At 50.4% G+C, this 24,562-nt stretch overlaps 2 long non-coding RNA genes across 2 annotated transcripts; both read left to right on the top strand.

The window, feature by feature from the left end:
* Positions 1–44: 44 nt before the first annotated feature.
* On the top strand, positions 45–22,797 carry LOC308201065. The gene is made up of 2 exons (XR_013956018.1): positions 45–368; positions 18,364–22,797. It is a non-coding gene; the product is annotated as an uncharacterized lncRNA (long non-coding RNA).
* Positions 2,003–12,572, top strand: LOC308201066. Its single transcript, XR_013956019.1, has 3 exons — positions 2,003–2,410; positions 11,554–11,698; positions 12,015–12,572. It is a non-coding gene; the product is annotated as an uncharacterized lncRNA (long non-coding RNA).
* Positions 22,798–24,562: the final 1,765 nt, after the last annotated feature.

Raw genomic sequence — 24,562 nt, 5'->3', positions numbered from 1 at the left:
GCTGCTGTCAGAAGGGGTGAGATGTTACCTGCAGGGCTGGGGGGGGGGAAACACGTCCCTTGGGACCCTTCCGCTTTAAGGGGGGGCAGCCAGAGCCCCCTTTCCCCCAGAGGGTCCAAGCCTCATCTGAGGAACGTGGGGGCACCCCCTTTGCCCCCAAATGCCCCCCACCCTTCCCTCGGGAGGTGGAGAAAAGCGGCGGAGGTGGAGGCGGAGTGGCGGGGGGGGGCACCCCGTCAGCCTGGGGGGGTGCGAGCAGGGTGGGAAGCGACGTGATTGCATCCTCCAAACCCGCTACCCGCATCCTCCAGCCATGGTACCCTCAACCCTGCTACCGGCATCCGTGGCACCCGCATCCTCCAGCCCTGGTACTCGCATCCCTGGTACCCAAATCCCTGCTCCCCGCATCCTCCCTCCCCGGTCCCCTCATCCTCCCTCCCCGCATCCTCCCTCCCCGGTCCCCTCATCCTCCCTCCCCGCATCCTCCATCCCCGTTCCCCCCGGGACCGACCGGCGGCGGCGGTGCCGGTTCAGGGCCGGCCGCCCCCTGGGCTCCGGGGGGGCGGAGGGGGGCGGGCGGCTCCCGGCGCCCCGGGCAGAGCCATGGGGCGGGGGGGGAGCGGCGGTGGGCGCCCGGCCCCGGCCCCGGCCGCAGCCTCCCCGCGGCTCCCGGCTCGGCTCGCCCCGGCGGCTGCTGTGTCAGAGAAAGGGGCCGAGCCTCGGCGGGCGGGGGGGGCTTAAAGGAGCCGGGGAAGCCTTTGAAATGAGGGGGGGGAAACTGAGGCACGGCCGGGGGGGGGCGGGGGGGGGAGGGCTCGCTGCTTGTCCCCAGCCCGGGTGAGTCGGGGGGGTTGTTAGGGTGGGAAACGCACCCCGCTACAGCACGTGTTTTGGGGCGGTTTTGGTAGAAATGGCTAAAAAAGAAAAAAATACATGTCCTCGGTGGGAAGGCATCATCCCGGCGATGGGCTCTGTGGGGTGTAGGGGGGAGCTCATCCATCACCAAGCTCTGCGAGCCTGGCTCCGGCCAAACCCCGGCTCCGGGTGGTGCTTTGGGTGCTCTCCTGATGCCCGGGGGGGGTTGGGTCGGGGTCCAACCCCCCCGAGCTGAAGCCGTGGTTGTGTGGCTGTCCGTCCATCCATCCTGCCTCGAAAGCCGCAGTGGGAGCGCCGTTGAGGCCGAAGGCTCCCGCGTGGCGCCACCATCGTGGTCGCCACCGTCATGCTGCTGGCAGGTGCCCCTCGCTGACGTCTGGCTTCCCCGCCGTGACTCACCGGCAGAGATGTAATTTCTAATTAAACGGTGCTGCTTTTCAGGGCCGCTTCTTCCTGTTTCTTTTGCATTTTGATTGGAGTGTCGGTCAGTTTTCCACCAGTTTGTCAATTCCCCCTCTTCCTGAAGATCAGCCAGGAGAGATGGGGGATGCAGAAATGCCTGCCGGCAGCGCCGAGCTGGGGAATGCCTCGGGTCCCAGCTGCTGGGGGAAAACCTGCAGAGAATCTGTTAAGAAACAGCAAAAGAGAACAAAAATAATCCCCTAAGAAGCCTCTGCTCCCAGCAACACTTCAAAAGCTGTTTCTTGCTCTGTCTCCATCACACCTCCCCACCACCTGGACCAGCGGGACCTGTCCTGCTGCGTCCCTGGGAGAAATCCCATGGGATGCTCGTGCTGACATGGACTTTATCCTTCTGCCAAAAAACGCGGCTTGAAAACTCCTTTCTGCACCAAAATACATTTGGGAAGCTTAGCACAGGCACTGGGGAGAGAGCTGAGCCCCTGGGCTGAAGTCCCAATCCTTGCCCTGGGTGATAATGAGGTTGGGAGGGATTTTGGGGGGAGATGTCCATGGATGATCAAATCACTGTTGTTTTTGAGAAGTGCTGGGTTTACAGACTTGCTCACTTCAGATGCTGGAAACATGCTCAAGCCACGTGTTGAAGCTGGGCAATTTGGGGTCATCGTCTTTTCTAGCAGGTAAAAATTATTTCCATAAAAAAGGAACATCGGCATGAGCAGGACCCCTAAAACAGATCGCTTGGTTGGGGATGGGACGTGGGAGCATTCCCGGATGCTTTGGAAATGGGAAGCTGAGCTAAAGGCCCTATTGCAGTGACTTTTGTATCCCAATGGAAAATGTATATCCCTTCACACGGAGCTGGAAATTCAACGTATATTGGACTTGTGCAGGTGGTGGAGCAAGGAGCCACCCCAGCTGGTGGCCCAAATTAACCCCAAACCGAGGGCTGGGCTCAGCCCAGGTGCAGCCCATCTGGGGAGGGTACTCCAAAAGGCTTCAAGGCACCCTAACATCTCCCTAAAAGGGGTCTGAGCAAGAGGGTTTGAGGTTTGGGGCTTTTTATTTTAGCAAGGGGAGTTTGTCTTTGTGCAAGTTGTGGTGCTGCTGAGTGGTGAGTAACCACGGAAAAGGGATCTTCCCTATGGGACCTGGGCTTTGGGGGTTTCTGGCCTCATTTGCAAGTGTGCAGGGCTTGCGTTGAAGGATGAAGTGAAGTAGGCAGGGAGCAGAGAGAGCAAATTTTAGTGCTTTTAATGGGTTTTTGCTTTGTTAGCAAAATGGCTGTTAATCACCCCAGCGAGAATAGCGGAGTCTGCTAGGGGCTGGTGCTGATGGATGCCCACCAGTGGTGGAAAGATGAGAAAAATGCAAAAATTCCCATTTTTGGCTCCTGTAGAGTGATAGAGATGTTTGTTGGGGAGAAATAGGCTCTGGTGCTGTGTGTGGGGCTGAAAACCCTGGGTGCTGCAGAGCTGCACCCCTGCCCCGTGCCTCAGTTTCCCTTGGATTTCTGGGTTTTGGTGCCCTGGGAGAGCAGGGGAGGTGCTGGGAGGCTGGTGGGCAGCAGGCTGTGGGTTGGGGTGAATAAAAGGCCTTTTTATATGTTGTTATTATATGAATTATATAGTCAGAGCTCGGCCTCCAAGAGCATCTGTGGGGGTCAGGCACTAAGGCCTATTCTGCCATCCATGTGGTTGTATTTTTTGGGGTGGGTGCTTGTTTGCTGCCACACTTTAATTAAGTGGAAATCTTTATTAATGACGATGGATTTAAAAAGTTATATTTCGACACAGTAGCTGGTTTTGGGACTGGGGGCTTTCTGGGGCTGTGGCAAGACTTGGTCTTAGAGGAGCACCAAAAGTGGTCCAGGGCTGTTGGCAAAGTGGATTTTTCCACCAGCTATTCCAAAACTGTCCAAATAAATACTGAAAACAAAACTAAACCTTTTCCCCCAGCTCTGGGATCGGGTTTTCCAGCTTCCCTTGCACTTTCCTTTCCCTTCGAGGGATGCAGCATCAGCAGTGACGTTCTCTGAACAAAATGCTGATTTGCACCAAACCGTGTCTTTTTTCCCCTCCCTTTGCTTGACATCTCCTGCCAGGACAACCGTGCTGGAGCAGGGCTGTGCCAGGAGGTGTCCTTGGAGCAGTGGGTTCGGTCCTGTCCTCGGGGGGACCTCTGCGAGGAGAATGCCAAGCAGATGGGCTCAACCTCTGCCAAGGGGACCTTGGGCTAATCTCACTGCCGTGGGTTGCTTCGGGATTAGGCTGGCTCCTTGGGCTTCATTTACATTTTTAAAAGCTTTGTCGTGACCTTAGCTGTGTTTCTGGCTCTTGTCCTTTCTCTGTGAGCACCAGCTCTGCTTGAAGATGCTCCAATGTGGCTGGGCTGGGGAGAGGACTATAAATAGGAAGAACAAAATGAGTGGGTTTAGGGATGTGCTGGCTGTTTTGGAGACCCTGGGTGACTTGGTTTTGTATTTTCTTGGGTTTGCAGGAGCCATTCCAGCATCCCATGGGGCCATCGCTGGGATGGCTTTGAGCTAACGGTTTCTTGATGCTCACCGATAGCTTCCCCCCAGGTTGCATTTGTTTCCTTGCTTGTTGAATAGAGAAGCACGAATAAGTGCAAATCCCCAGGGTGTGGGAAGTGTCTCACTTAAGCTTTTTTTTTTTTTTTTAAAAAAAACAAAGCTTTTTTCTTCCCTTCTAACTCCTTGTAGTATGGCAAGAAACGGGAATCACCTCCCATTGAAGTTCTGTGCACTTGAGTGGTTTCTCTCCAAAGTAAAGCTGCTCCCCCGGGGCAGACTCTGCCACATGCCACATGCCAGCATTTGCTTTCCTGACTTGGCTTTTAAAAGCAATTGTGTAATGAAAAGGGCAGTTCTCAGCCTGTGCCTTCTCCTCAGTAACGTTGGAAATATTAAGGATAAAATTGGTTCCTGCTCCTTCCCACCCGCCAGTGCCCATCCCCGTGGTGTCTGAGCCATCCCTTGGCTCCCGAGCAGAGCGCAGCGATCCTCTGGTTAGCCAAAACAGAAATTTCTATCAAAGCTGGTTTCAAACTGGATTTTTCCTTTTATTTAACAGGAATGGAAAAGCAAAATTGCAGGGAGTTTCCGAATGCAAATCTCCTTTCAGTGGCGGTGGCTTGTTGAAATGTTGCAGTGAAACAGCGCTGGCACCCTCCAGGCACAAAGAGCTCTTTGAAACTTGGACAAAAGCATGGAAATTTGGGGGTTGCCAAGCATTCAGTGGTTTTTTGGGCTGATTTTTTTTTTCCTGGAAAACTTTGCCTGTCTCTGCTCCAGAGTCCTGCTTAGCAGGGCAGGTGAAAAAAATCCTTTAAGCTTGGTAATCACAGAAGATGTATCTGAGGGTTTTATACCTTGGGGCTGGCTGAGGCCGGTGATGGGATGTAGAAAAAACATTGGGAACCCCGAATGTTTCTGCTGTTCATTTGTTTTGGAGGGGTAGATGAATTCAATCTGCTTTGTGCCTGCGGGCTTCCCAGCACAGCCTTATATGAGACAACAGAGAATCTTCCCTGCCACATGGCATGGATGGCTTTAAAAGCCAGGAATAGCTTTTAAAAGCTCAACCCCCCCCATTTTTCCTCCTCCCCATGCTGCCAACCTATTCCACGGCATCCCTGGCTGGGGCTGGGGGGGATTTGGTGCGGGTTCCTCGCAGAGAAGCTGAGATTTCTGCAGCGTTGGGTTTCCATGACGACCTCCGCGCAGCATCCTTGGGAGCCAGCACCCCGAGATGCACCTACCTGGGAAATCGGGGGTAAAAATAATAATTAAAATATAGATATAATAAAAAAAAATAGCTGAGGGTTTGCTGAGTCACTGCTGGCTTGTATTTATAGGCACTGGCAAACCTCGCTTTGGGATGCTAATAATATATTTTGTTAATCACAAGGACTGTGGTGGAGAGCTGCTCGCCTTCCAATTCCCCGCTGTGGCGGAGCTGGGTTTTGTTAAATAAACAGCCCGTGGACGTGGTGGGTTTTCTGGGGGGGAAATAAAGTCAGGAATTGCCCCCCAAATCTTCTGCAGGGTGGTGGGGAGGAGGATGGGGCTGCAGGGTTGTGTACCTTGATTGAGGCATTGGGTTTACAGGGGACCCTGAACCACGTGGTGAGAGCTCAGTGGGGACCACAAATACATCCAGGATGGAAAACCTGCCTTAATGAAGCCAAAGTTTGCTCTGGACTTTATCCCTTCAAAGCTAGCAAAGGGCTCCTTGCATGGATTGTCCCATCCCTTGGGTCACCCCATGGTGTTGTCCCTGATGCCACCTTTGCTGAACCTGCTGGGAGGTGGCTGCCATGGGAGGGGAGTTTAAATTCCAGCGTTAATTCTTTGCAGCAGTTTTTGAGGCACTTTTGCACAAAATATCCTCCAGATAAATATTTTAAATGGACTCTGGCAAGATGCTAATGGGTTTTTCACAGTTGATGAAATTAAGGCCGTGTTCCTTCAAGCCTTATGGAGCTGAATTTGAAGAGCTCGTGTTTTGTTTTTTTTTTTTTTTTCTTCTTGCTGCTTTCTTGTAAGTCTTCCTCTGGCTGATGCCATGAACTGTTTGCTTTCCTCCTGGCCAAGGTGGGCATCAGAAGGCTCTGATCCCATCTCGTGCCTTGCAACAGTGGTTTTGGGGTCCTTTTCCTGCCCTTTGCAGGGAAGGGGTCCTTCTCCTTGCATCACCTTGGAATTGCTCCTGCTTTGGCCACGCCAACCTGCTTGCTGCAAGATGGGCTGCTTCTCCTGGGCCAGCCCATCTCTTCTTCCCTCCAAGCCCTGTCCTCATTGGGGTGGATGAGATGTAAAATTGGATGTGGGGGGGTGGCTTTCCAGGTGTAAAATAGGGTCCCTGCAGTTGTCTTTGCTGCACTCACAAGGTTCAAAGCCACCCAGCACAAGCTCCAGCCCTGGTCTCTCTGTCTGGAGCCTGCTGAGACAGACTGGAAAAATGCATCTGGCTGCCTCTCACCTTTGGGGAAAATAGACGTAAAAGCAACTGATTTTTTTTTTTCCTGAAATATTCTGTAAGGGCTCTATGTGGATAGGATGTAATGAGAAAGTGCTTATAGCCCCATGCTCGGCTCCTCCGGGGGTGCTTAGAGAAGATCCATCCCTCCTCGTGAGCTGCCATACGCTCGATGAAAATGTGAAACGTTTGTCTAATCCTTCCCAAGTTAGGAAGATTTAAATTTTCTGGAAGCCTTCTTAGCTTCGTAGATGACGGGGAGATGCCCGTGCCATGCCTGAAACTTCAGAAGGCATCGCTTTAGTTACGCGAGTTCAAACTTTCCCACTCACATGTGTTTGCTACAAGGCTTGGATTACCCGCCGCTATCTGCCTTGCTCTCTCTCTCTTTGCTGAGAGCCAAGTGCTTAAGTATAGAAGCAACTGCAATATATATTTTTCTTCCCTTAAAGCTTGCAGGGAAAAATAGCCTGGTGTGTTTAAACAGCTTTGCAGGCGTGTGGGCAGGCGCGCGGGAGGGTGCTGTGTGTTTGGGTGAGCTGGGGACGCGGCACTGGAGCGTGTCTGAGCTCTCACTCATGTCACAGTCACACGTGTGCGCGTGCTTGGCTTCCCCTGGCTTTGGCTGGGGCTGAGCTGCACGGGATGCAAGTGCCTCCTGTGCTGTTACAGGGTCTGTGCCTTGTGGTGGTGGTGCAGGTGCGCCCGGAGGATGCTCTTCCCCCAGTACCCACCCCAATTTTGCACAGACAAAGGTAGGTACCTGCTCACCAGGGTGCAAGCCCCAATTCCTTAAAAGGGGGATATCCTGGTCTCCCCCTATCTAAAATGGTCGAAACTATTTGGTACTGGGGTGCATCCCCAGCTGGGAGGAGGACTGGAGCCATTCGTGCCCAGCGGTGAACTCGGGGTGAGGGATTGCACCAGGAAAGCCTTTCTGATTTTTTTTTTTTTTCCCCTCTTATCTCCTGCTCCCTCTCTGCTGTTACAGAAATCCAGGTGTTTTAAGAAATTGTTTGTGCTCCTGCTATAACGCTACTGGGGAGGGATTACCCATGCTCCTGAAATCAGCATTGGTCCTGGAACAAGACTGTCCAGAGACCCTAAATCTGTCACTTTCTTAATGCTGGGTGAATTTTCCAGCCTGGGACAGGCTTTTCCAGCAAGGGGACAGCTCTCCTGGGCTTTGAAATGACACCCTTCTTCGTTGGTGAAGCTGAGAGTGACTCAAAGCTATTCTTAACTGATGTTAGAAGTTGCTTTTAAGCAGCATAAGACTTAATCCTAGCAATGTGAGTTTAGGCAGGCATGGAGCAGCCTATTTTCTGTGCTTTGTTTTTTTTTCTTCTGTATATACAAGTTCCTCCGTGTCTGCCTTGCATCTCCATTAGTTCTTTCTTTGACTTTTCTTTGCTTTGCAATGTGACTTTTATAATTTCCCTGACCCATGAAGCTTTTTCCCTGCGCTGTACCTTGATGCATGCATCTGCTGCAGGGACTAAAAGGAGAAAACTTTATTTTTTTGGGGTGCAGATGCTCATTTCCAAAATTCCGGGGGGATGCTGGGGTTTGGCATTGTGGGGTTTTCGGCCACTTGGTTTCCTTGTTTGCAATGGGAGTAAAACCCGCTGCAACACAAATTGTGCCCAAATAAATGCTGTTTCAGGGGAAATAATCTTCTTGTAAGCCAGCAAAAACAGCCTGTTCCCCCAAAAAAGTATTTTTCTGTAAGAACAGAATCACCGAGACTGGAAAAGACTTTCAAGATTATCGAGTGCATACAGTCAGGAGGATTTGAGCTGGTTTTTTTATCAGGGCAAGTTAAATTCTTTGGAAAAATGTCACCTTATGTGACTTTGCGACGTCTGGTCAGGCTGCTGGTGCCAGGGACCAAAGCCAGCCCCGTGGGCGCCTGCTGGGAAATGTCACCGGGCTGTGGTGACCTTGGCTGGTGGCAGCATGGGGCAAAGGCTGGGATGCAAGCACCAAAAAAACAAAAGATGAAAAAAAAAAAACTTGATGTAAAAATATCTTTTGGTTTCCTTTTGTCCCGAGATACAGGGAAAGCAGGTGGGGTGGAGGGGAAGGAGGGGGGAAATGTGGGTTTGTCAAAATCCAGATGTCCCAGGGGAAGGTGCTTCTGGCCAGGGCTGGGGAGGCGTTGGGTGGTGATTTTGGTTTTGTTCCCCTCAGTGAAATTAAAAAGGGCTTGCTGAGAGCCCCAAGGGTGCTGTGCGATGCTTGGTGGTGCTGGTGAGCAGCAGCTGATGGTCCCCAGGGGGCCAGCATCAGGATGGAGGGACCAAGCTGGGCTTTGTGGGTCACTCCAGAGCAAGATCTTGGCACTTGTGGTCGCTTTCCACAACCCCATAAGAACGTGGGGCAGCCCATTAAGACCTCATGGTGTCTCTAAAGAGACCGAACTGAGTTTTTTTTGGTTGTGCAGCTGTTGGATTATCTGAGCGTGGGTCAAGTTTTGAGGCTCCAGATGGAGATGTCTTATTGCTCCCCTCTGCCCAAGCGCGGCAGCCCTTTTTAATGGGAACATGCAGCAAAATGAGCTGGTAAAGCTCTCAGTGCGGCGGGGCTTTTGATCAGGGAAGCATTAATTATGCTCTAGAGCAAAGGAGAGAGACTAATGAAGGGGAGATCAAAGGCAGCAGTGAGCACGCCGAGCTCAAAACCATGGCTCTTCCTGGAGGTGCTCTGCTGGGAGTCACCCCAGCACCAACCCCAAGCTCCCTTGTCCTCCTCTGGACCACGCGTGCATCCGAGGAGGATCTGTTGGGTGGCCCCCCATCACCAGGACACAACCCTTGGTGGCCGGACAGGCTCTTCATAAGATCAGAGAAGGGGGTTATGAATTATTTAGCTGGGAAAGCACATGGGGCTTTGCAGTGCTCTGCTCACACAGGCTCCGAGGATGTGCAGCCTGTGGGCATCGGGAGGTGCCTGGGGACAGGGGGACCCCAGGGATGGAGCTAGTTAAATTTAAGGACAATATTGGCACAAGAATAAATGGTGACTAAGCCCCAGAGCAAGCAGAGGACAGGTGTATCAGCAGAGCCACCAAAATGATGGGGAGATGCTCCCTGGGTCGTTTCCTCGCTGCCAGCAGGCTGAGCCCTGGGCTCTCTGCAGACACTGGGCATCGCTGCTGGTAGGTGTCTGCTGTCCGCCCGCCCTTTGGGTATCTCAGGTTTGAAACCACCTCTTCCACCTCTTCTTGTCCCCCCTTTGCCTTCTGCTTTCCCCTCTCCGCCTTCCATCCATCCCGATGTCCCCATCACACAGTGCCGACCAGCTTTGCCCTTAGTTGGATGTTTTTCTCTCTAAATGGCTTGTTGTCTCGGGCTCCCCCAGGAGTTTTTAGTGCCCCACATTGTTTTAATAACAGTGAGGAGTGCTGATCGGTGAATGCTATTTCAGGATGCACAGAATCAGCGGTCCTGCTGTCAGGGAAGGGTTGGGTGGCAGCTGACGGGTCTGGAAGCGTGAGCTGGGCACAAGGATCCATCTCGAAATCAAAGCAGCTCTGAGTTTTCCTTCTCCCATGGAAACTGTCATTCCTCTGTGCCCCAGGCTTTTATCAGACAGAAATGAGTTCCCATACTTTGCTGGAAAAACAGGCGTTTACCTTTTTTTTGCAGGACCTGGTTAACGCATGCCCAGGCTCTTTTCACCAGGCTGTTCCAATGTGATGGCATTTATTTGGGTCCTTCTATGTGCCTCCCCTTAACCCACGGGGAAAAGGACTGACCTGATCCTGTGCCCCATGGGGCTGAGCAGTATGGGCTTGCCTTCAGATGGTCTGCTGCTGTTCTTGCAGCTGGGGAGCTTCACCCTGCAAAGCCCTGGGTGGGTTGGTCTCCTCCACCCTTTGTTGAAATGGTGGGTTGCTTGTGTCCTGCATCCTCCTAGTCCATCCATGTTGTATTTTCCAGCCTTTTTTTCTGTGAATGCTGTGAAAGTGTCGCCCTGGCAGCTGAGAACCATCACACCCTCACCTGGTGCTCCTGGGCAGAGGAGCTGGATTTGGGGCTGAACCCACCAAGAACTCTGGTGGTGGGCTGGAGGCCCACCATGTATTAGGGGGGAGCAGAAGGGATTTGGGGCTTGGATGCTGGGGAGAAGCTGTGACCAGGAGCACCTTTCCCATCCTCCAGACACCTCTCCGACTCCCAGCTGTGATTGCAGAGCAATCCCCAAACTCAGGGGTTGCACAGCAGCAAGCTGTGAGCATGGAGGAGAGGAGCAGGGACTTTCTCCTTACCACTGATGGTTTCTAACCCTCCCCTTTGCTTCCCCAAGCTTTAACACTGCTTAAGCAGGAGCAGCAGCACTCAGCTGGGAGCTGCCTTTGGCCTGGCACAGCTGCATGTGGAGCACAGCACATATGCACAAAATAAAGCAAATACTTGGCTTTTAGGGCTGCGTTTGCTTTCATAATCTTCCCCATAGCAGCTCCCTTTGCCATGCCCTGGAGCTGGAAGCCAGCTCCAGACCTGCTGGCCTCTAATTTCTATCCAGCTACTGCTTGCTTTGACATTTTATACACTGATGCGTCTGCTTCTGGGCTGAATTGGGCTGAAACTGTCCCAAAATGAGAAGCAGCCTGATCTCAGTGAATTGCTTGGCCATGTGATGATGCTTCAGCCTTGTGCTGTGAACCCCAGCTGAGCAGGAGCAGCTTTCCAGCCAAAGTCAGGGCTGTGCTCTTTGGCCAGGGATGGCAAAGTTGTGATCAGCACCAAAGCTCTGCAAAGGGCAGTGGGCGAGGGGTCTCCCGTGCAAGACCTCTGGCTGGCACAGCTTGTTTTAAGCAAGTTTTGTGGGTGCTGAGTGTTACTGACACTGCACCAGAGTGCAGAGCTGTCCTGGGTGCCTCCACGCCATGCCCCAGGGGGCGGCTCTGCTCACCTTCATCAGCTTTGGGATTTTTGCCATAACTGCCATGAATAATCCTTTGTTCACCTATAAATGACTTATTGGGACAAATCCACCACCTAAGCCCTGATTTGGACAGCCTGGGTTCAGCTGGGCCCACAGTGATTTTCTCCTTTAAACTCTGATTTTGGGGTTCATGCTGGTTTTCTGCCAAGTGCTCTTGTGCTTGGGGAGCTTCGTTCTGCAGAGCTCCAGATGCATTGGGTCTCCTGCACCTCTCGAGCAGACCATAAGGCATGATGTGCATTGTCAGGTGCTAAACCTCAGGTTCAGAGCGACCACAATTACTTTTCTTACGCTATTGCAGAGCCGGCACTGGGGAGAAGTGCTTTGGAAATGTAATTTCTGCATCAGCTCTGGGGCTCGCTTGTAGGCTTGCTGTGAATGATCCTGCTGGGAGTCCCCGTGCTGTCCCCTTCTGCAGGCAGCAGAGCCGCATGGGGAGCATTGGGGTAGGTTGAGACCTGGCCCAGGCTCATGGGCTTGGGGCTAGAGGGGCAAAGGGAGGGGGTTTGTGGAGCTGGCCTTGCTGAGCAGCCCTCCAAGTCCTAATTTACAAGTGTCTTTATGTACAGTTTGGATCTTCGCCCAGCTAGATGAGAACTGTCCCCTCTGCATTTATTAGAATGATCCAGGGTGCCTCAGCTCACCATCCAGCCTGGTGGCTGTCAGTATGGCAAGCCTAATCGATCCTTCTCTTTCGCTGCTGCTTTCAATTTTGTGCCCTGACTTTGAGTATAAATGCTTTTTTTGTGCCTGGGCTTCCAGACCCGCGTGTTTGGAGTGAGCAGCCCTGTGATTTTTGCTTCAATAACCAGCCGAGACAACAGGGGAGAGTCGGGTCAGGATGGAGCCGTCGTCGAGCTGCACGGAGCTGCTGAGCACCTCAGGGTTTAATGAGATTTGTGTAAGACGCTGGCAGGAAAATGCTGCTGGAGGTCAGGTAAAGCCTCGCTGGAGAGCCCTTGGTATTGCTGGAGGGATGCGAGATGGAGCAGAGGCGTCCTCACGGCAAGCAGCAACTCTTCCCGGGGGGGTTTTATCCTCCGATCCCATCCCCTGCACGTGGTCCTCATGCTCACCTCTCTCACCCACTATTAATGACATTTCACAAGGTGATGCTCCGGCGTGCTGATTAAACAGGATATTGGAGCTGAAGATAAAATGTCCTGGAAGGCGGCTGCTGCTCTCTGTTTGGGGAAAATAGCTTTATTTTGCCACAGAAATGATCTGGGAATGGCAAACTGTGGGAGAAACCTACTGTGATGTTCCTGGCCTTTGCCAAAGGGACAAGGGATGAAGGGGTCACGTGCCACCCCACCCCTGCTCCTTTCATGGGGACCCCCTGCTTGTGCCAGGGCCTATTGGATCTGTGGAGACTTCAAGTTTGTCCAAAATTGGCTGACTTTAACAAAAGCTGCAGTTGTGCAAGCATCCTTTGCTCCCCCTTGCTCCATTTCCAGGGGCGAGCTTAGGGCAAATGGCACTTCTCTAGTTTTGGGATCGGCCCCAAATGCTCATAGCTGAGCAAACCATGCATGAAACCATTTCTCTGGGAAGAAAAACAATTATTTTCCTACCCGAAATACATATCTGTGGATAATGCTAATTGCACGGCTCTGAATAATGCTAATTGCACTCGACCTCTGTGGAAGACATATGTAGATAATAATACCTCGGTCTTCAAACTTCCTCTCCAGAAACCTCATGAATATGAGTGAAATGCCTCAATTTTGTCCCTTTAAGCCTCCCTGCTTCATCACGAGGCTCACGAGCACGGCGGGGGCTGGAGGAGCCAGGCGATGTAGGTCATGCCCTAGTTTTTCTCTGCTCAGCAGCTGTGGGACCTTCCTCCTTCCAACTCCATCCATGCCCAGCCCCAGGCTTGGATGGTCTCTTGGAGCTTCCAGAAGGGATTTTTTTTCCCCATACCTTGGTAGCCTTGATTTCCCCAGGGGACATCCCTTGGGGGACCCATGCAGGTCCCTTTCTGCCAGCACTGGAGGGGGACGTATGGCTTGTATATGGTATCTGGCTGCCTCCGACCTGTAAATATAGCTCCAGCAAGAGCATGTCTGCATGTGTGTGACAGTCTGTGCAGCCAGGCTCTATTTTTAGGAGCGCTGGCAAAGGACATACACACAAATGCACGGTTCTAATCACAGCTTCTCCCAGGCAAATGTTCTTTCTCTGGTTTTCGAGCCATGCTTATCAATTTCCTCTGCATTGTTTCCTTCCCTTCAGCCGTGCCGTCACAACCCGCAGCCGACAGGAGGGAGAAAAAGGGATGTGATGGGGAGGAAAGTTGGTAGCAAGGCAGCTGGGTGGGATGCAGGGGCTGTCCCCAGGTGGAGGGATGCTCCCCCAGCTCCATGGATGGGCTGCGTTGGGTGGCCATGGGCTGGGGGCTCACCTGGAGGAGCTGGGCTGGAAGGTGAGCAATGCCTCCAGCATGCCCAATTGTCCTCTGTGGGGTGGTGGAGGAGTTTATTAAAATTTGCAAGTTTTTTTTTCAGTATTTTCTTCTTGGTGTGGCTGTCCAGGGAGGGACATCAGAAGCGAGTGGTCAATGGTGTGCATCCAAGTTTTCTTGTGCTCTGTTGGACAACCCCGAAATTTCACTTCTTAAAAACCCACCTTTCCCTGTCTGCGCTGCTCACTGCTCCTCTTGGAGCAAACGTTCCTGATTGAACATTTCCAATAGGAAATATTCCTAAATTAATTCACCCCTATGGCTGGCAAAGTCACAGGCAGTTGCATTGTGATGACCTCCAACAGTAAGATGTTGGATGGGGACACCCGTGCCAGCCCAGAAGCATAAATATTTCCGTAAGCCTTGCACCTTTGCCAGGAAAAGTGTATTTTTCCTCCAGCTGATTTGCAGGCAGTGGCGAGACGAGTTTCCTAGGGTCTCTCCCAGCTTCATTAAGCGGTCAGAAGCAATTAATTTAACCCTTCTCTTCCTCCAGTTGTAAGGACAGGGATTATTAATTGCTCGTGGAGGTGGCAAAGATGGATGAGGAGAGTTAAGGCTGGCCGTGAGCTTTCAGTGCAATTTCTGCTTTCTTCAGATAATGAAACTAAAACATTTTGATCTCCCCAAATTGAGTAAAAACCCTGGCTCTGAAAAGCCTCAGTGTTTGAACTAAAATGCTCCTTGTCCAGCACGAACTGAGCAAGTAAAAATTCATCATGGGCTAAGCAGGACTGCAGCACAGAGCGGGACCAAAACTTCTCAGTGCTGGCTGAAGAAGGGACTTTATTTTTATTTCAGTGGCATTTTTGGGATTAAGAATATTATGAAGCAGAACTCTGTTGTCTTAAAATTTTCAGTGAAAGACTGTTGAAGCCATCCTAGCAGGCATTTGGTGCTATTTGCTTTGACAGGCCTTTAACTTCTGAGCTTCAAATTAAGGCTTCAAGCCTTAGGCATCCCAAATAAAATTAATTACAAAATTTAGAGTAAAATCGCATTTTTAAAAGAAAGGACAAACAGGGTGTTTGCCAGGTATTGTGGTCACTGATTTTTATTTTTTTGTAGTGAGAAGGGAGGTGAGGGGCTGGCTCACCCAAGGCTCTGCAGCGATGCTGCACCAGCATGGAAAACACACTTCTAATTCCAGGCTTGAAAAGGGGAAAAAAAAAAGAAAAACAACAACAAAAAGAAGCATTATGGGAGATTTGGGGAAGAAAATGGCTCTCGGCTGTGACACCACCGGAAGGCCCTGTCCCTGCCTGCCCTCTTCTCCTCCTGCTGATGGCAAAGCCTGGAAGAAAATATATTTTTTAAATGGGCTATTTGCTTTCCTTCACCATTCCCCATAAACACGGCTTTTTGTCTCATAGCGAAGATGCACTCTTGCTTTTATAAGCCGTCTTAAGCACCACTTCTTACATCAATGGCTTTAAATGAAAAAAGAAAGCGCTTTTGAATACAAATGTGGCATTTACTTCCTTAATGCCTCTCTTGCACTAAGCTACCTTCAAACCCATCAGAGACACTTTAATATATTGAACAGAACTCCCCTCATTTTGATGCTAATGCAGCATTTCATGCAGATAATTTGCTTGAATCATGCACTGAAATACATTAAAGGTGAAATCTAGAGCCTGGAAAACCCTCTGGTGGCTCAATGCTCCCCTCCCTCCCCCTACCTGCATCCACTCTTGGGGTCTGGCCAAGCCTCTTGGTAGGTCCAAGGCCAAGCTTGTCCTACATGACTTGGTTGGTGCCTTCTGATCAATTGAAAACCCCAAATCACCTGTTTGTTTTTTTTTTTCATGCTGTCGCTCTGCAATGGGCTGTTCATTGGTGGGACTCCTCGGTGGGAGGTCCTGAGGCAGCATCATGTGGATGCAGCCTTCAACGTTGCTGTGCCAGGACATGCTGAAAGCCAGAAATGACTTTTTTCAACCTAAGGAGAGTGTTTCTATGCTCTTGTTGTGCTACTTATAACCCTACACACCTCTTGTCCTCCTTCGGAGGCAGGTATTGATGACCCCACCTGGATGTGTTATCATGTTCCTCTTCTCCTAACGCATGATAGCAGGGACCAGGTGATAGGAGAGGGGCTGCCTCTTCCGTTTGTTGTTCATTGTGAGTCAAAACTAATAATTAAGCTCCAAATTTGGGTCATTAGGAACCAAATCACCTTGAAATAAAAATGTAAATTTTCCATTTTGGGTCAGTGGGTGTCGGAGGACTTGACAAGAAGCGCCTTGTTAGAAAGGGATTAATTTATTCGTGGAAACCTCACTTTGTTTTGAAGAAATCAAAGCAAGTCATGTCAAGGTTTGGCAATACTTTCAATTGTGCTTTTCTGTGACTGCAGTGGTGTGACTGGGGGTTGGAAAAAAAAAGAAAGATTTCTGCTAAAACTGCTGTTATCTGTGTCTGCTGCTCCTTGGAGCAGCCCCCTTGTCCTGGGTAGGATGCACCAAACTCAGCTCACTTGTACCATTATTGGGGTGAGGGTGTTGGGCTCACCCCTGAGGTCTTTGGGGTCCTTTTTTCTCCTTTGTAATTAACGCTGCCACCTCTCTGGTGTGAGCTGTGCTGTGGTCTTTTGCTAGCATGGTGTGCGAGTTTAGCTGGCCAGGTATTTTCTTGAAGAATGAAAGATATTACTATTATTTTTCCCTTTCTCTCATTACTCACTTGCAGGAATTTCACAAAATGGAAATAATGGATAACAAAGAAAAGCTCGGACCTAATTAATGTCACCGTTCCCTTCCTGGGTGGCTATGTGTGGCTTTTCCTGGTCAGGCTCAGCGCAGCGGTGCGTGCAGCAGCACCGAGCATGGGAAGGGAAAAGCTGCAGATGGGAAACGTGCCTCACCTGTAAAACAGTTAAACCTAATTTCCTCTCCCTCTCCAGCCTCAGAAAGACCCAAACCACAAGAAAATTGGGCTGTAACGCTCTTGGCTCGATGCACCTCTGGTTTGTTTGAAGCAGGAGTGATGTTTTTCTGAGCCAGGCGCTTTACCCTCCTTGCTCTGCCATCCAGCAACGATGTCCCCACGTCAAATATTTTACATAAAGCCCTGAAAGTATTTCCAAAAAAGATGCTCCATGGGCAGGTGTCTCTGGTGGAAGCAGTCCGGGAGGGCAGGGGAGCCCCAAATCTGGACCTAGCCTGCTCAGTTATCACAGCATGGTCCCACGGCTGGGAAGCTGCTCGCTGCACACACGTGGGCAGGTGGAGGTGGCTTGCTCTGCTCTGGCTAATTGGGTTCATTTCTCTTAATTATATCTCCTCACTAATGAGCAGCCATCCCTTCAGCAAAGCCCAAGGAGGGGCTGATAAACAGGCAAGGAGGGCCGTTAACTGGATTACGTGCCCCGTGGAGCACGTTGGCTTCTTCCCATTGGAAAGGAGACGAAAATGTTGATGCAGAGAGCTTCATCCCTGCTTTTTTTTCCATTTCCAGGGAGAGGAGTAGTCCCCATCCCACCCCATTACCCCATGGGTACTATCACATGCCCCTCATGTTGTCCTTCAGGTGCCCTGTGTGCAGATGTGCCTGGGTTACCGCTGAGATCTCCAATTTTGCTGTCCACCACCCAAATTTGGAGCATCCTTTGAGGGTTTTCCAACCATGGGACAATGTCAGCTGGGATCACTGAGCCTTTTGGCACCAGGACAGCTGCTTCAGGGCCAGGACACCTTCCCCTGGCAAATCACAGGGACCTGGGCTCCCCAGCCAGGTGCCCTCCATCTCTGGGATGCGCCGAGCCCATCTGCCCCATGCTGATCCTGTGCTCGTCACAGCCTCTCCTCGCCCCCATCTGCACCACCAGCTGAGCTTATTTCCCCAATTAAACACAACCAGCCCTTGATGGAAAGGAGGAGCAGCAAGGAGGGATTTTTATTGGGAAGTCATTTCTTCCTTAATTAAATCGCTCCCGTTAAGAGTGGCGAGGAGAAAAGAAACAAAAAGGTGAACGGGAAGTAAAGGCGTTTAATTCGCTCCTGCTTGAGAGCAGCTAATATTAATAAACTTCTGGATGGAGGGATTTGCAAGGGCTTGTTTGAGGGAGTAACTCCAAAATGGTGATTAGATTTCCCAGAGTGAACTCGCTGATAAACAAGTGAAATAGGGGGACCTGTATGTTGTCCCCCCAGGCCATCAGAGCTGCTCCAGGGCAGGGGACTTCCACCTTTATCCCAAAATCAAGCAGAGATGATATTCTTGGCCCTTCCTAAGAGGGTTTTGGCTTTGCTTACCATAAAGACCCTTCAAACTTGGGGTTGGGTGGAGGTGGGACCATTACAGCGACCACATGGGCTAAGGAGCAGGATTAGGGAGACGCTGACCCCAAATCTGTGGGGTGGTCCCACAGTGGGGATGGATGCTCCAACAAACCTGACTGTGGCTGTGTGTGAGGCTTCTTCCATGAGTGCAACGTGTGGGCAATGATGTTATAGGGGAGGAAGGGGGAGCTGGGTCAACCCCAGCCCCTGGGGAGGAACTTCTGAGACCTTTCATCTTTCCCTTTTGCTTGCTTTTTGATGAAATGTTTTGTTTTGGGAATCATGACACATTGATCAATTTAAAAAGCAGCTGGTTTGACTTTTGCCTTTTAAAGGTTTTTTCTTTTTTTTTTTTTTTCAGTGCAAGCATGGACCTAAACAGAGGATGCAAAGCCCGAAATAGCACGGTCCACACTGGGGCAAAGAAACACACATTGTCCTGAGGCAAAGAAGATCTCTCTGCTTCTACTTAACCCATTTTTTTTCTTCATAATTTTTCTGAAGCTTCCTGTGAAAGTTTCTGGCTTGGATCAGCCCAAATATCTATTTTTTTCCCTGGTGTTTTTGTTTTGCTCCTTGGGTGAAATATCCATTGTTACTTGCTCCATGAGTGTGGCTAGACCCAGACCTTCACTGGTGCCTTCTCTTCTTCTCGTAGAGCCCAGCTGAAGAATTTCAGTACCACGGGGCTGATTTGGTTGGGCCTCTGCATCCCACCATCTGCTTGTCCCCTTAAATGGGCTATTTAAGAGGGGAAGGGGAAAAATATTTATAGGGTTGCCTTTGGCCTTCAGGCAGCAAATTTAATATGCTTCTGATGGATATAATCAAACAGGGAATGTCATGTGTAGGAACACTCCTTCGGTGCCTTCCTGTCCCCGTCTCCCGCTCACAACAGCCTGAGCTCACATATCTAGCCCAGGGTTATGAGAAAGGAAATAAACGAGGCAAAAAAGTCAAAAGCAGAAGGAAAAAAAAAAAAAAGTTTATTTTGTTTTTCCATCTCCTATAAGTTTTGAGTTTGGGATCTTGTAGGGTTTTGGGTCAGTGAGGCAATCCTGTTGGAACAAAATGTTGCACCTTGTTTGGGTACAACCTTGTTAAAGCACAATGTTTGGGGGGCAAGGGGATGTGACACCTGTGTCCCCAAGGAAGAGCCAGCCTGCAAGGTCATCGCTTTGTGTCTCTGCACACCGAAGACAAGCTCTGTCTGATCCTCAACCTTTCCTGACCCCACAACCCCAAAATGCTTGGGCAAATGCCTTTTAATTGCTAAATGCTCACTTCTCTGCTAATTAACATCCTCACAGGCATTTAGGAAATGATGCTCTTTGTTCATAATTACCAGTAAAAGGTGAATCCCGGCTCCTGGAAGCAAAGTAATTTTCACCTAGGGGGAAAACCTATTTTCTTTTCTTCTTGAACATTGGTGGGCAGAAAACATGGGTGCTTTATGGAGGCAGCTCATGCAGCAGATGGGGAAACTGAGTCACAAGGCCACGCGCTTCAGAGCAGAAATAGAAGCCCTGCTTCCACCTCAACGATCAATATTCCTCATGAAAACCTTGGTGGCAGAGCTGATGAGTTTCTTCCCTCTGCAAAATCGGTGCCGTCGCCTCCCATCAGCACCGTGCCATCAGCTCCCGGTGCGGGCTGACCACATCCCACTAGGGACGGGAGATAGGAGAGGACCTAACTCACCGGTGCTCTCCCAACTGATCTTCAAAAGCACTTTGAAGTTGGGGAAATCAGTGGAGTTTTTATGTTATTTTATGTTTTTCTCTTCTTTTCATTTTTTTTATTTCCTTGGGTACTAAACTTCCGAACTTTGGTTTTTAATGAGGAAGGAGCTCCGCGGCTCGCATCAAACGATGCTGGCCAGCGGGGCTCTGGAGCAACAGCTGTGCAAACGAGCAGGAAGGTTGAAAAGCATGAAAAGAAAGGGAAGAAATTCCTCCGGGTGAGCATGGAGATGCCTTGGGGAGACTCCTGGTGAAACCTTTCCCTTCCTGCACGAGAAGTCCTATCGGGTGGGGATGCTCCTGGGGAGAAGACATTTGGCCAAAGACAACCCAGCAAGGCGGTGTTGGTTCAGAAACTATATAAAATATTTAAAATATTTTCTTTTTTTTTTCCTTTTTTTTTTTTTTTTAAATCTCTAGGTTTATATTTTAAAATAGCAATGCTGCAAATCAGGAATTTTTAATGGTTACTTGGATATAGTTGATGGTAAGCTCCACTGTACCTCCTGCCACGTGTCCTCGCCTCTTGGTGACATCCCCAGGATGCTGCAGGGACTTTCCACGTCACCATACCTGGCCAGGGGAAAGAAGGAGCTGCCACGTCTTGTGCCCACCTGGGAGGCTCCTGGTGCTTTTCCATGGCCTTCAAGAAGGAGGACATCACCTCCCACAGCCCCAACCTTGTCCGCAACACGTGTCCACCAGCCCGAGCTCAGGCGACTGTTTCTCTGCAGGTGTTCTGCTGGAGGGATTGACAGATGGACAGCTCCCTTGTGCTGTTCATCCCTTCTTTGCTCCTTGGTTTTAATTTTAGCTGTCCCTTTCACCGGGGGCTGAGATGTGCTGCTGGCTTGTTTTCCCCTGCAAAAGCACCCAGACAAATATAGACAAGGATCCATTTAAATTACAGGCAGGACAAAACATAGGAGGCTGCTCCTATTTAATAATAGCCACCGTACAGATGTTGCTCTCAGGGCTTTGTCATGCAACAGCTTGTTTTATTAAATCCTTCATGCCCTGTGCCGGCTTTATTCAGCTGAGAGGTGCCCGCTTGACAGTCGTCTTGGAGACAAGCATCCTCTCGGGGTCCATGTTTGTGGGGTCAAGCGCTGCTTTTTTGGCAGCCACCATCCCCTGGACCACCATGGCTAAAACCTAACCTGCTTTTGGCCACAAGTTTGGGCTGGAGCCCCTTGGTTGGCCACCAAGCGTTTTCCAAGCCCATATCCTCCACTGGGACTTTGTGCAGAAAACCAGGTCCAACCTCTGCTGAACCCTTCCCAAAACATAAATCCACCTGCCAACCTTCATGGAGGTTCATGTTTTTCCTCCTGGTTGCTTATTCAAGGTGAAGTGCCAATCCCTGGTCCCTCCCCAGCTGGGCTGAAGGTCAATTCTGGCCAATTTTCATCAAATTTGTGAGAGTTGTTGGTCTGTCTGTCTGTCTTAGAGGGACATTCACTGGTTAAAACCATCCGGGAGCTGTGCAGGACCCTCTGTGTGAACCCTCCCCACATGCCAGCATATCAGGGGGTACCAAAAATGATGCTTTTGTTATAAAAGGCTTGGATGTGGAGCTGTGGGGGGCATGTTGGGCTGGATGCTGAGCACCCCCAAGTCTCTGCCTTCTTCTGGATGTCCCAGTGGGGCTGGGTGGGCTGCAGGGTGTTCCCAAAACCTTCCCAAACCAGGGATGCGCTGTGTTCTGCTCTCCCCAAGGATCAGGAGAGGAGATTCAGGGAGCACGTGCTCAAGCAGATGTTGGTTTTGCTAGGTGGAAAAAAGGAAAAAAAGGAAAAAGAGAAAAAAAACAGTTTTGTTCTGAGCTGAGGTAGGAGAACACAATCACCACATCGTCTTCATCTCGGCGCTTTCTGAGCGAAAACAGCTTTTCATTTGAGAGACTTCAAGGTGTTTTGGAGATGTCAAAGTGCTGCCAGTTCCAGCGTCCTGCTTGGAGCCATGTCCTTCATCTCGAACAGGCCTTGATCAGAAAACAGATCTGGTTGTGTGCACACGGGAGTGCTGGTGGGGGATGAAACCCACCTGCATGGAGATAGCTTAGGGCTTGCTCATGGGGCAGCCAAAATCTTGCTGGCACCCATAAGAGGCTGAATTTTGAAATATTTCCTTGCTGTTTACCTGATCTCTTTGGTCCCCTTCATTTATCCAATTTAACCATCATCATCACGAAGTGAGCCCTGTGCCTCAGTTTCCCTAAGGTGCCTGTTGTGATGCCTGCAGGATGCTGGGGCCATATAAATATCTCCAATAAGCAGTGCTGAGAAAAAAAGCATTTAATTTCCCATCCCATGATCAGATTTGACTGCGACATAATTCTCATCTTTATTTCCCCCCCAGATTGCTCTCGGCACCAGCTGGGCTGGGAGCCGGTCTGCCCCACATCTGATATCAAACAGGATTTTTCCCACTGTGGGGAAATCCCCAAACACACCAAAACACTCGCTTGCACAAGAGGGCAAAAAGAGTTGCAAGAAACAAACAGAGCCCAGGTGATTTATTCCATGGATTTCACGCCGCACAAAGCACCTGGAAAATAGCTGTGTGGGCTTTCCATATGGGTTGCTATTATTTTCCAGGGTACAGAAAACAGATTGTTGGAAGAACTCCCTGTTCTGTGGCTTGTGCTATTTTTTTTAATTATTTTTTTTTTAAAGCAGAGCAGCAGTCAGTGCTGTTTCCTCGCTGCTGAACGTTGTTTAGCGATTGCTCCTGGTGCAACTCGAAGCAGGAAAAAGCTCCGAGCTTTTAATTAAAAGCCACAATCTGCTCTTTCCTCTCGATGCAAAGTCTCACCTACAACATGGGAACTGCAAAATGATAATACCAAAAGCACTTTTCCTATGTGGGGAAGGACTGAGTTTAAACCGTGGGGTTGCCACAAACAGAGGTGTTGGGGATCTCAGTTTGGGGATCTCAGAGATGCTTTGGGGAAGCCTGTGGGCACTTTGCTGATTTTTTTCATTTTTTTGTGTTATCCCATAAGTTTTAACCTCGGTGTTTGGTCCAATAAATATATAAATAAATAAAAACTATCCTGGTTTTGTTATATACGCGCTGTTTTCTCATGTCTGGCTGCCCCACCGGCTGTTTGGCAGCATCCATGCATGGCTAAAGAGGCCGGCTTGCTTCTAAGCACGTCGCCACGCGTCTCCATCTCCCCGGCTCCCAGCCACGGGGACAGGGGGAGGCTTTCACGGGAGGGAAACCCACCGTGACGCTGCTATGGGCTCCGATATCTGCCGGGGTTGCTCTCAATTAGCTCCTGCTTGATAATCAATGATTTTTTTTTTTTTTTACATTTGCTTTTTTCACTCGGCTGACTCCTATATTTGGCGCTTGGGAGCGTGTCTGTCTGCGCCTGCCGTCCCTCCATCTGCGCGTCTGGCTCACCAGGGTGGCACCGTGCTTCCCCCAGCAAGAAAAAGCTTTGGGAAACCTATGGGGTTTTATTCCCCCCTCCAGTGATGGTGGAGAGGGGAAAAAAAACTTGGAACCTATACTAAAAAGAAGATGCTAATACTGATAATGCTCATTTGCATGAGCTGCAGTGCTGCGTTTCCATCCCTGTCCTTGGTAAAATGGTAAATGTCCAGGGAGATAAGAGCCAAAAGCTTGGAGCCACCCCTTGAGCCTCCTGAAAAGGTCTGGTGCTGCTCTGTGCAAAGAGTTTTGGCTTTGGGGGTGGGTTTGCACCCCCTTGGGTCCCATTCTGGGGCTTTGCCCAGCAAACCAGGGGATGTGCGAAACAGGGGCAGAGCACGGGCATGAGAACAAGGAGGGATGTAGCATATTAAAACTCCAGCCTCCTTCAACTTAATTTTCCCTAAAATCCTTCCCTAATTTTCCCTAAAATTTTCCCTAAAATCAATTTTCCCCAAAAACATCCTGGCAGGATCGCAGTAGGAGGGATGGAGAGGCGAGGGGAGCGCTGCATCCACCCCGCCCCAGCCTGCATGCCTGGACCCCAAAAGATGCTCGGAGCCCCTGGGTCAGGTTTGCTGGATCCAAGGTGCCTCAGGGGGGATTTTTGGGACCCCCCCCATCCCTTCTGCATGTGACGTTGAATAGCAAAAATTGTTTTGCAGGAGGGGGTGAGCCAATCCATGCATGGCGCAGTATCCTATGCGAGGTGCCCATGCCAAAAGCTGACAGAGGAAGAAGCCCAGGGTGAATTTTGGGGAGGTGGAGCAGGACACTGGCTCCGAGCTATATTTGGGTCCCCGCGCGGTGGAAGCGGGTGGCCGTGGGCTCGCTGGGGGGGGGCTGGCAGCCGCGGCTCCCTGGCCCTCAGATGGCGCATTGAAATTCAAATCGCGCCTCTCCACCGCTGAATCTCTTTGTTGCTTCTTCAAATGACTAATTGTCACTTTTTTTCTTTTCTTCTTTTTTTTTTTTTTAATAAGGCAGCATCACAGGGAGGTGCAGGAGTTTTTGTAATAATAATCGTAAAGCGGGGGGGGAGGGGGAAGATGGGGGTGGGGAAAGAGAAAGAGAAGTGCCAGGGATAGTAAATCTCTTCCTCCTTTCCACACACCAGCTGCCGTGCTGCTCTACCGCGGCAGCCAAGACACTTCATCATCCTTAGGGGTTTGCTGGGAGCAGCGTATCGCTTGGGTAGACAGGGCGAATCCTGCTATGTTTGCTTTTTATTTGCTTTTTAAATTTTTTTATTTTTAAAAAGCTCTAAATAGCTGGGGACAGACCTTTCCCACTTGCTCTCTGTAGGGGACTCGCGTGTTAAATCAAATCACGGTGACGTCCCCATTTGTCCCCCAGTGGGGTGGCCCATGTCCC

Source organism: Anser brachyrhynchus (genome assembly GCF_964034855.1).
Source record: "Anser brachyrhynchus genome assembly, chromosome: 11".
Classification (NCBI taxonomy): Eukaryota; Metazoa; Chordata; class Aves; order Anseriformes; family Anatidae; genus Anser; species Anser brachyrhynchus.
This window is presented reverse-complemented; position numbering and strand designations above follow the sequence as displayed.